Here is a 13,535-nt window from a genome sequence, read left to right as displayed (position 1 = left end):
CATCCCTTTACAAAGCACATTAATATTTTTCTGTATATTATTTAACATATTTATAACTGTCTTAATTTTGTGGTCAGCTAATTCCAATAGATAGCTGAGTCTTCTTGTATAGACTGTTTTGATTTTGATTATTCCACTTATTGTACATAAAATAATGGGGTAAGAAGTTTGCTTCTTTTCAAGAGAATGCAAGCCATTGTCTCTGTTCAACACTTGGGAAAATGAGTTCCACACTCCACTTCTTCCCATTCTCACAGAGATGTGCTTTGAATTCAGATGAAGTTCATTTGTTAATCCACATGCTTTAGTTTACTATTGTCAAGGAAGTTATTGCCCAAAACTAAATAGCTTAAAACAATAATAGTTTTTTCAATTTCAGAGTCTTTATGGGTCAGTGACCAGATACAGCTTAGCACCTCTGGCTCTGAGTTTCGTACTAGTTTCTATCTATGCCAACACTCAACTAGAAAGGATATGCTTTGTAACTCATTCACATGGTTGTTGACAAGACCCAGTTTCTCATAAATTGTGGGTTTAAAGACTTAGTTCTCCATAAGTTTTTGGTGAGATTCCTCCCTCAGTCCCTTGTAACAAAGGCCTTTGTATAAAGCACCTCACAACATGGCTACAAGATTCATCAGTGCAAGCAAGAGAGAAGAAAAAGGAGTTCCAGCAAATGAGAGAGTGCTAGCAAGAAGGAAGTTATAGTCTTTGTAATCTGATCATGGAAGCAACATCTCATCACTTTGGCATATTCCATTTGTTGAAGAAAATCAACAGATCGAGAGCACAATCGAAGGGAGAAGATTACACAAAACTGAATTCTAGGAGACGAAGACAATGATACACATTCAAAAGTTGACCTACCAGACTGAAACTTTCCAGCTCACTGGTAGTTTCCTCCCCCTCCTCCTTCTCTTCCTTTTTCTAAATAATATTTGAGCTCAGAGGGATATGAACTATAATGTAATATTTTATTTGGCCACCTTTGTATTAAATACTCAAAGGACACCAGATCCCAAGCACTGTAACTGCATGCAACTTCTTGTTTGTTAGCCCACTGTCATGAGCTTTTACAGCAAAATTCAGACCAGGAATGCAGAGAGAGTAGGTGCATAGGTCAGCTATGGTTGCTATAGCAAAATACTATCAACTGGGTGGCTTAAACAAACAACAGAAATGTATTTCTGACAGCTTGCTGGAAGTCCAATATGAAAGTGTCAGGAAGATTATTTTCTCATGAAGCCTGTTTGCTTGACTGACAAGTGGCTGTCTTATTGCTCTGTCCCTACCTGGCCTTTTATTTATGCTATGCATTCCTGGTATCTCCTTCTCCTCCTACAAGGACACCAGTCCTGTTGGATTAGGCCATCACTCTTAGGATATAATTTAACCTCTTTAAAGGCAACTATCTCCAAGTGCAGCCACACTGAGTGCTTAGGACTTCAACATTCTGAATTCTGGGAGAACACAATTCAGTCTACAACAGTTGGTGAACTAGTCAGCGTTCACTAGAGGACAGAACTAATAGGATAGATGTATATATTAAGGAGTATTGAATCGCATAATCATAAAGTGAAGCCCCACAAAAGCCTGTCTGCAAGCAGAGGAGCAAGGAAGTTGGTCTAAGCTCCAAAATCTCAAAAGTAGAGAGGCTGACAGTGCAGCCTTCAGTCTGTGGCTGAAGGCTAAGAGCCCCTGGCAAACCACTGGTATAGGTCCAAGAGTCCCCAAACTGAAAATCTTGGAGTCTGATGTTTGAGGGCAGAAAGCATCCAGCAAGGGAGAAAGATGGAGGCCAGAAGACTCATCCAGTCTGGTCCTTCCAGTTCCCGTGCCTGCTTTTTTTTTCTTCATTAAAAGTCTTGCTCTGTTGCCCAGGCTGGAGTGTATTGGCAGGATCTCGGCTCACTGCAACCTTCCTTCCCTTCCTGGGTTCAAACAATTCTTCCACCTCTGCCTCCTGAGTAGCTGGGATTATAGGCACTCACCACTATGCTTAGCTAATTATCATATTTTTAGTAGAGATAGGTTTTAACATGTTGGCTAGGCTGGTCTTGAACTTCTGGCCTAAAGTGATCCATCCACCTTGGCCTCTTAAAGTGCTAGGATTACAGGTGTGAGCCACTGCGCCTGGCACCTCTGCCTGATTTTATCCTAGCTGCACTGGCAGCTGACTAGATGGTGCCAACACAGACTGAAGATGGGCCTGCCTCTCCCAGTCCACCAACTCAAATGTAAATCTCCTTTGGCAACACCCCAAGAACAATACCTTGTAACTTTCAATTCAATCAAGTTAACACTCAATATTAACCATCATAGTAGGCATGAGATAAAATTGTCCAGTTGAAAATATTTTTATTATGTCTTGTGCCCTAAAGATTCCATATGGAATGCTCACACGTTCCTCTTAGACTCACTGGATTTTTCCTCATACCCGGGAAGTATCTCCATCTATTTCAAACTGTACTCTTCACAACTTATATCAGGATCAGGTGCTTGCCCCAGGCATGAGACCTTACAAACATTTCTCTCTTTTATAAAGTATTTCTTTTTTGGAATTCAATTATTCAAAGTATTATATTTACCACATTTTAGTAATATTTTATAAAAATAATTTTTGTTTTGTGAATTTTTTCTTGTTTCTAACCTTGTAGCAAAAGTGTTCCATGCCCTTCTTCACCCTATGACAACTGTAATCCAATAATTATACTATTACACTAAATATATAAATAGACAGAACAGGTCTGCATAGCATTCTCTCTTTAGAGTGTTACCAAAATATGGTATAAAGAAACATCTATTTACTTAGGACATCATAGAAACAGGGATTTTCCACTTCTCTTAAAATCCAGTACTTCCTTTTAATAATCAGGTGAGTTTTTTTCTTCTTAAGTTACACTGGCACCTTTCAGTAGAAAAACACGTTTTTCTTCTTTCAGTTCATCTTCAACAAGTTTTCTTGGACATCAATTCTGTGTGGCTCATAATTAAGTACCAAAAATACAGACATAAATTAAACAACATTATTGTATGCAGAGATTTGATAATCCAGAATAAAATAAATATTCTGCTTTTAAATGTTTATAAAGATTATCTGTGTATCAAATGACCACTAACCCTAATGTTTTAAAAATGCCCTACTATCCAAACTAATCTAGATAGTTAATGCAATCCCTATAAAAATTGTAATGTCTTTTTGGACAGAAATAGAAAAAAAAACTAAAATTTATTTGGAACCTCAAAAGACCTCAAATAGCCAATGTATTTTTGAAAAAAAAAAAAAAACTGGGAACATTACACGTCCTTATTTAAAATTACATTATACAGCTATAGAGATCCAAATGTAGACTACAATCTAGGACTTATGAAAGTTTGAACAATCACATTCTGATGATGAATTGCCCACCTTGTTCCTTACCTCATGCATTAGGATATCATACTTTTTGATTTCAAATTACATTGTAAAGCTATAGAGATCCAGATGTGGGCTAAAATCCAGGACTTATGAAGGTTTGAACAACCATATTCCTATGATGGATTGCTCACCTTGCTCCTTACATCATACATTAACACACCTAATTACTGTTACATCATAGCATTCAAGCAAGTGGGATTATGCTCTGTTATTGATTCTTGATAGAAGGAATGCTATTGAGAGGAGAGTGACTACTCTGTTTTGCATAAGATTTTCATTTTTTTGTAGTAGAAAAAAAATTGAGAGCACTTACCCAGAAGTTGCTTTTTTGTTGTTTTTTTGGTTTTTTTTGGTTTTGAAATGGAGTCTTGATCTGGTACCCAGGCTGGAGTGCAGTGGCACAATCTTGGCTCACTACACCATCTGCCTCTCTGGTTCAAGTGACAGTCCTGCCTCAGCTTCCCAAGTAGGTGGGATTACAGGCATACATCACCATACCCAGCAAATTTTTGTATTTTTATTAAAGAAGGGGTTTCACCATGTTGGCCAGACTGGTCTTGAACTGGTCTTGAACTCCTGACTTCAGGTGATTCACCCACCTTGGCCTCCCAAAGATGTCCTAAATAAAGAGATGTTTCTCTCTCTCTCTCTCTCTCTCTCTCTCTCTCTCTCTATATATATATATATATATATATATATATATACACACACACACACACACATACACACACACATATACATATATATACATGTATATATACATACATATATATATATACACACACACATACACACACATATACATATATATACATGTATATATACATACATATATATATATATATATATATAGAGAGAGAGAGAGAGAGAGAGAGAGAGAGAGCGAGAGAGAGATTGAGAGAGAGAGAGAAACATCTCTTTATTTAGGACATCTTTGGGAGGCCAAGGTGGGTGAATATATATACACACACACAGATGTATAAAATTGCACCTTAGGTTCTATGGTACATGTGCAGAACATTCAGGACTGTTGCATAGGAACATACATGGCAAGTTGGTTTCTTGCCTCCATCCCCCCGTCACCTAAATCTAGCATTTCTCCCCATGTTAACCCTCCCCAATATCCCTGCAACTCACTGTCCCTACCCTAATCCCCCCAACAGACCCTGATGTGTGATGCTCCCTTCCCTGTGTCCATATGTTCTCATTGTTCAACACCTGCCTATGAGTGAGAACATGTGGTGTTTGATTTTCTGTTCTTGTGTCAGTTTGCTGAGAATGATGGTTTCCAGATTCATCCATGTCCCTACAAAGGACATGAACTCATTGTTTTTTATGGCTGCATAGTATTCCATGGTGTATATGTGCCATATTTTCCTTGTTCAATCTGTCATCGATGAGCATTTGGGTTGGTTTCAGGTCTTTGCTATTGTAAATAGTGCCTCAATGAACATATGTGTGCATGTGTCTGCATAATAGAACAATTTATAATGCTTTGGATATATACCCAGTAATGGGATTGCTGGGTCAAATGCAGTTTCTATTTCTAGGTCTTTGAGGAATTGCCACACTGTCTTCCACAATGGTTGAACTAATTTACACTCCCACCAACAGTATAAAAGTGTTCCTATTTCTCCACATCCTCTCCAATATCTGTTGTCTCCAGATTTTTTAATGATCGCCATTCTAACTGGCATGAGATGGCATCTCAATGTGGTTTTGATTTGCATTTCTCTAATGACCAGTGATGATGAGAAATTGTTCATGTTTCTTGGCCTCATATATGTCTTCTTTTAAAAAGTGTCTGTTTATGTCCTTCTCCCACTTTTGAATGGGTTTGTTTCTTTCTCTTAAATCTGTTTTAGTTCTTTATAGATTCTGGGTATTAGCCCTTTGTCAGATTGGTAGATTGCAAAAGTTTTTCCCATTCTGTTGGTTGCAGATTCACTCTAATGATTGTTTTCTTTGCTGTACAGAAACTCTGAAGATTAATTAGATCCCATTTGTCTATTTTGACTTTTGTTGCCAATGCTTTTGGTGTTTTAGTCATGAAATCCTCGCCTATGTCTATGTCCTGAATGGTTTTGTCTAGGTTTTCTTCTAGGGTTTTCATGCTGTTAGGTCTTATGTTTAAGTCTTTATTCCATCTGGAGTTAATTTTAGTGTAAGGTGTCAGGAAGGGGTCCAGTTTTTGCTTTCTGCACATGGCTAGTGAGTTTTGCAAACACCATTTCTTAAACAGGGAATCCTCTCCCCATTGCTTGTTTTTGTCAAGTTTGTCAAAGATCAGATGATTATAGATGTGTAGTGTTGCCTCTGAGACTTAAAGAGAGCCAAAACTAACAAAGGATGTAAAGAACCTCTTCAAGGAGAACTACAAACCACTGCTCAAGGAAATAAGAGAGGAGACAGATGGAAAAACATTCCATGCTCATGGTTAGGAAGAATCAATATTGTGAAAATGGCCATACTGCCCAAAGTAATTTATAAATTCAACACTATCCCCATCAAGCTACCTATGTCCCTCTTCACAGGCCTCAGGCTACCTGACTTCAAATTATACTACAAGGCTACAATAATCCAAACAGCATGGTACTGGTACCAAAACAGAAATGTAGACCAATGGAACAGAAAAGAGATGTTTCTTTATACTATATTTTGGTAACACACAAGCATGAGCCACCACACCTGGCCTTAAATTGTTTTTCAAAATATCTGCCTCTAGAACAGAATTACAGGGAAGGCATGCCAATTAGGTATTCTAACTATACTATCATAGCCTAAAATTACAGGCAAGATCACATTTCCAGCCAAGGCATGCCAATCATATATTGTAACTATAATGTCATAGCCTAAAATGATGGGCAAGAACACATTTCCAAAAACATATCCAGATTCTCCTTTTACTCATTTCCTTAATGTAGGGAACCAGCCCTACATCACCCATGGGTACCCCAAGTTCAATAGGACAGAAGAATGAGAAAAAGACAGATAAAGAGAGAGAAAGTGGGACCAGGGGCCATCACTTTATTACTTTGGGGGAGACAGTGAAGGCCCCAATCTCTGATCATCCACACTATTTATTGATGACAATAACTTTGATCTATAGGGTGGGGTGGAGTGATGGTGGGGAGAGGGTGACGTGATGGTGGGGTGAAACAGTGAGAGGGAACTGGTGTGTCATTCTAAGGATTGATAACAGTGGTGGTTTGGGAGTTTCACAAAACAAGAACATGTGGTTATCTTTAGCTTATTATCAATGTGCGGCTGACGGAATGTGGGCCTTATAAGGAGCCTACATGTCTGGCTATGTCATAGTGCTACGAAGAGGTTTTACGTCCTTCAGCATAATGTTTATGGTAACACAGCCTAGGTCACCCTGAACCAGAACATGAGGCGTGGAGAGGCCTTCCTCCTCAGAGGCCTCCGGCAGCCTTTCACAATTTATTGTTCCTTGTTTATATGTTACTCATAACCAATTTATATAGGTACTCTGTTAGGCCTTTTTCCTTTGCTGCTTCACCTAGCACTTATGACTAGAGGTAACATTTAGCTCTCTATATTTTTGCTCTCCCAGAGAGGAGTGAGGGGGTTGGTCTTGATTCTCTCTAGGTTTAATGTACACCATAGTACCATAGATACCCAAGAGAAAAGGATAGAAGTTCTGGAGACATTTGATAGGTTTGAAAATTCTATCTCATGAGTTGTCTGGGTAGGTGAATCTAAAGCAGTGGCAAGTACAACTGCAATTCAGGCAAGAGTTATTCTCAGTGTCCCTACTTAGACAAGCAAAATTGAATGGTGATAGAATCAGACAAAGTCCAAAACCTTGGATGTTAGCAAGTCTTTTGTCTTTAGCCTTTAGGCCAGGCTTTTGAGTAAGGCTTTGGTCCTGGGACGGAACTAGAATTCTAATCAGAAGAGTTAATGGATTTAAGAATGTAGGGTAATGTAGTAAGGGCACAGATTTGATGTCCAGAATATCTAGGTTTTAGTCCTACCTGTTAAGGCACTGTCAAGTTACTTGTACTATCTCTTCTTCAGCTTCCTCTTGTAAAATGAACATATTTTGAGGTGGGCAGAATACTTTTGAGAAACTTAATACGTAAAACAGTGCCAGACCATTATAAGCTCTATTTATGTTTATTCCAGTAATATTAATTATATCAACTTGCATAATCATTAATAATTATCAGATCCCATTGGTATTATGTTGAGTTCTGCTCTGCTAGCTACCTTGAAAATTATTATTATTTTATTTTTTATTTTTTTGAGATGATGTCTCCCTCTGTCACCCAGGCTTTAGTGCAGTGGCGGGATCTCAACTTACTGCAACCTTCACCTCCTGGGGTCAAGCAATTCTCCTGCCTCAGCCTCCCGAAAAGTTGGGACTACAGGCGCACGCCACCACACCTGGCTAATTTTTTGTATTTTAGTAGAGATGGGGTTTCACCATGTTGCTCAGGCCAATCTCAAACTCCTGAGATCAGGCAATTCTCCCCCCTCGGCCTCCCAAAGTGCTAGGATTATGGGCGTGTAATTTAAAAATTACTTAAACAGTATTTTTTAAATTCCACCTTGCTTATTCATTAAATGAGTTTAGTAACAGTTACCTTTCAAAGTGGTGGTAAGAATTTGAAATTTTACAAATCACCAAGCATGAATTTTGAGCTCAATGAACCAATGATTATTTCTAAAATAATTTCTATATCAAGGCAGAAGCTAAGAATATGGACAATTCAGCAGGTGTCTCTGTAATAAGGTGGGTGCTCAGTTTCTACTTGGTTTCAGGTTTTAGAAACAAAAAAATGATTTCCTTTTAAACTGCAATTGAGATGAGGGAGATACTGAATTGTCGAAATTGGCTTTGATTCTGTTAATATTGGCTCAAGAATTTTGTTTAGATGCCATCACCACATACATCTTGAAAAAAAAAATTACATACATCTTATAAAAAAAAAAAAAGCCAAGACTGACAAACATTTTGAGCTCAGAATTTCACTGCTAATATAAGAGTGACAATTATCATGGTTTCCTATTTTTGAATATGAAGGTAATACAATTTACTATGTTAGTTCCTGGAAAATTAGAGAACAGTTTATTCTTAAGACAATCATGAGTGTACTTTAACATACTTTTGGCATGTTAAAATATTATCAAGATATGCTAAGGTCCATCAACTTTGATGTCCTTAATATACATAATTTTGATATTTAATACACTATAATAAGAAATTCACATTTGGAAAAAGACATTGAACATGAAGGTATTTGCAGGCTTGCAGTTGCTTGATATTATTCCTGTGCTTGTTGAATTGTTAGAAATATGACTTATTGGTAAGGTTTAAATATGCTAGGTTCATAGTATTTCATCTCTAGAGGGTATCTATTGATAATAATTACTGGTACTAGATAAACAATGGCTTCTAAGCTTACCACTCTTCCCACAAAATAAATTATTTGTTAAATAGGCAAACTTTTCTGTGAAGAGAATAAGAAAATTTAACACCAAATCATAGGTTTCTGATTTTTTGTGTGTGCTAAGCATCAGAGATAATCTGATCAAAATAAAGAGAAAAATAGATTTCTTTTCTGATTAACCTTACTTTTTCTTTTTCCTCCAAAATAGTTTGCTGCCGACATGACTTTACCATATTAAGCCAAAAACTGAGCTTGTAGTCTTTTATTTATTTCAGCCTTTAATAGGTGAACAAAGTAAAATTAAAATTGAGGTCTTCAGTCAAAATGTGCAGACTGACCTATATTACCCTTCATGAACTATTAAATAAATAGATAAATAGGCTAAATACAACTGGCCATTAATCTCTTTTAAATTAAAAGAAATGAATCTTTTATTTATTTATTAAAATAAACTAATCTTCATTCATTACATACCATATAACAATTAATTCCAGAAAATAGTGAACAAAATAGAATTTCTATAAAGTAATATACGACTTTAAAATGTATAATGTAGTGTATACTAAAGTAATATAGTTTATATATTATGTATTTTAATATTTAGAACTTATAGTGTGTAAATAATGTGGGATAGAAGTATATAAATCTTAATATATTTGTATGACCCAGGAAACATGGTTTATTGAAGACAGAAGTAGATTTGGAGACAGAAAACCAGTATTCCAGCTGCGTGATCTTGAACACAGATACATTCAGGCATACTACGGGACAAAGTACATTAAATCAGAGATTTTAAAGGTAGAAGCTAAAAGTGGAAAAGATCAGTCTCATTATCTGAAATTTAATATTGACCACCAGGAACTAGAGTAGCTCTTTGTTTGTAGATTTTTTTAAATAAATTCAGGAACAAATAAAAACATATAAAAATGCCTGAGTGCTTCCTCCCCTCCACATTTTTCCACCTCCCTTCCTCTTTCCTTGCCCCTCACATTAAGTGTTGGCCTCATTTTGATGGACATCCAGTGCAATCTTTGGTAAAGGTGGTAATTTGGCATGTCAATCTCACCTGCTTTAACAAGCTAATGCCTTCGTAGCTGTGATACCATGGAGCCTAGTTATTTTTGTCTTGATAAAAGACAATTGTCAAGCTTTAGCTACAACTAATTTAGGAACTTCTCAGTGCTTGCTGTTTCTGAACATACACGTTTTGGAAGTTATTTATTTATTTTCTCTTAATGCAATTCCTTTCTTGCCTTCTGGGAGTATATACAGTACTCAAAAAAGTATTTGCAGCTCTGCCTGAAAATAACCACATGCAAACTTTTAAACATCCAAAGTATTATCCCGACTGTGTTATTATCAAATGTCGGTGCCATTATTTATGCTTAGCTGAATTTATATTGTCTCTAATTCCTATATATTTGGTAGATAATCCTAGAGATGAGATCAATATAAGGGCATGTTAATTTAATTAAATTATTTTATCCAAATATTTATGTGCTTATTTTCTTAGACACTATTTTGAGTATAGAGCCCTGAAGAAAAAAAAGTTTTACATATTCTTACATTGAGATGACTCAATAATGTCTTTTTCATTCATTCATTTACTCAACACATAATTATTTGTTTCTTACTGTCTGTGAGGCATCAGAAAAGAGGAGATAAAACACACAGTCACTGTATTAGTCAGGGTTCTCCAAAGCAACAGAATTAGTAGGATAGATGTGTATATAAAAGGAGTTTATTAAAGAGAATTGACTCACATGATCACAAGGTGATATCCCACAACAGGCCATCTGCAAACTGAGGAACAAGGAAGCCACTAGTGGTTCCATGCAAGTTCAAAAGACTCAAAAGAAGAGAAGCTAAAAGTGCAGCCTTCAGTCTGTGACCAAAAGCCCAAGAGAACCTGGCAAACCACTGGTATAAGTCCAAGAGTCCCAAGACTCCTAGAACCTGGAGTCTGATGTTCAAGGGCAGGAAACAACCGGCGTGGGAGAAAGATGAAAGCAGAATACTCAGCAAACCAGCTTATGTCACCTATTTCTGCCTGCTTTTTCTAGCCGTGCTGGAAGCCCATAGGGTGGTTCCCACACACATTGAGTTGTCCTCTCCCAATCCACTGACTCAAATGCTAATCTCCTCTGGTAACATCCTCACAGACACACCCAGAAACCAAACTTTGCATCCTTTAATCCAAATAAGTTGACACTTAATATTAACCATTAATTAACCATTAACAGTCACTGACTTCAATAACTCTTCAGTTTATTTTAAAAACATACTACAGAAAACAGAAATTAAAATCAAGCAAAATAAATTATCTACTAACATTAAGCACAAAATGCTAATGGAAGTTAAAGGAGTCTGACCTGGATCCTTGTCCTGGTAGATATTATGGAGACTAATTATCTGGATAATAGTAGTTAGATTAAAAATAATAATATGGATTTTTAAAAAACTGAGTTGTGCAATTTAAATGAGTGCTTTGTATATTATATAAAAGCATATCTAAATAGCACTGTTTAAAAATAAGGAAAAATAAATGAGATCCGAATAAAGGTAATAGCATTAAGAATGAAAAGGAGAGGGGTGAGAAAGTTGACAGACGGGATATAAAGAACCTCTGGGCTAAGTGGATTACTTGGGTGTGGGAGAGTGATGGTAAGAAAGAAGGAAAAGACCAGGGAAATATTCTGTTTATTGTATGTATAGGTCCTGAGTGATGGTAGTTTTAATTATTGAAAAAGAATCTGCAGGAATATTATTTATGTTTGGGAGTAATATGATAATATATGATTAGTTCTATGATTTTCACATTAAGTTTAAGCTGCTTATGTAATATGTATTGGTCACCAATAGGTGTTTTAATTAAAATATATAACTTAGGAGAGCCATGTAGGCTATAAATGTAGATTCGAAAACTGCCACTGAACAGGCGGACTGTAAAATCATGGGGTAGGTAGGCAGGCTTTTCCAGAAAGAATATTTTGTTGGAGAAAAGTAAAGAGAATAAACCTCTGGGAACCATCATGACAGAGAGAGGAGTTTGCAAACATTATTTCAAAGTTAACGGGTCCAAATTCAAAAGAATTTTGAGTGAAATGACATATTACATATTGTCTAGTATCGTAGTTTCAAATATGGGAATAGGTCGCATAGATCCCTTGATTCTCTTGAAACCATAATGGAAATAAAGCACATAAAATATGTAAAATAATAATTACTCTCTTAAAATCAGAGCATGCATGTATGACCTTTTGGCTATTTATTTCCACCTAAGAGTGGGAGTCACTGAGTTGCTAACTGCAACCTTCTTAAACCATTTTTACTATAGAATGAAAATATCTGTTTTAATTAACACCTTTATTTTACTTAGGAGAGAAACTACGCCTCAACTAGAGGTCCACTTAAGAAGCAGAATCACACTGAGTATTATATAGAGTGAGGGACTTAAATGAATGAGACCTACGCAGTTGGGGGAAAATAATGGGAAGCAAGAATGCCAAAGTGAGAGTTGGAATATCAGAAAACAATCAACATCCAGCTCTCTTGAAGCCTTCAAGTAGGTGACAAATGAGAGCTTTCGAGGAAATGAGGGAAATCAAACACAACTAGCTTGCAATGTGAGACCAGGAAGGAGAGCTGGTGAAGTTTGTAGAAGCTGCTGTAATCAGGAAGAAGACCTGAACACAGGGAAGGATAGTAAGGAGTTGCTAAAATTCACTGGCATCTCTGTCTTTTAGGACCTCCTAGATAGTAAGCTGCTACTCCACTTCCACGTTCTTAATTAATCCCATGCATCTTTCTCTTTTAGACACCTTCTATTCAGGAAAGTGATTAATAGAAAACACAGCTCTACCTTGGGTAAGTTGACACAAGATTAAAAACACCACAGAGACACTGACAAAACTTTAAGCCAGTGTCTCACTGAATTACTAAGTAACCCAAATAGTGGTTCTTTTAAACATAGAGTTTTTTTTAAATCCATAACACCTTTAGCTGCTTGCATGTCTTTAAAAGCAGACTTTTTAAAATTTCTGAAGTACTATTCTTGAATCTGATGTTAATAATTTAAATTTTTTTATTTATTTAGAAAATAACTCTGTCTTACTCTGTTGCCCAGGCTAGAGTGCAATTGTACAATCTAGGCTCACTGCAGCCTCAATTTCCAGGGCTTCAAGTGATCCTCTCACCTCAGCCTCTCTAGTAGCTGGGACTACAGGCACACACCACTATGCCCAGATAATTGTTTATATTTTTTGTAGAAATGGGCTTTGACATGTTGTCCAGGTTGGTTTCAAATTCCTGAGCTCAAGTGATCTGCCCACTTCAGACTCCCAAAGTGCTGGGATTACAGGCATAAACCACCACACTGAGGCTAGAATTTTATTAAAGAATATCTTTGTTTTCTTAACATATCTCTTTGCTCATTGTTCTGTTATTCTATATTAACTCATCTTGTTCATGTTATTTTTTTCTTCCAATTGAAGATGAGCTTTCATTAGGTGTTCCTATTTATAATACATGAACTCCATGGTCAGTATGGGGAGCTGACACAGGTTTCTCTTGCAGTTATATGAGGCTGATTCTCTAACAAATGTGATCTTTAAGTGGAAATACTAGTTATTACTTTGAGTAAGTGGGGAGAGCTCCTATGGGAGTTTCTAAGGAACTCTCCACAAAAGGCAAAATAA

Source organism: Callithrix jacchus, chromosome 10 (genome assembly GCF_049354715.1).
Source record: "Callithrix jacchus isolate 240 chromosome 10, calJac240_pri, whole genome shotgun sequence".
NCBI lineage: Eukaryota > Metazoa > Chordata > Mammalia > Primates > Cebidae > Callithrix > Callithrix jacchus.
Note: the sequence above shows the minus strand (reverse complement) of the source record.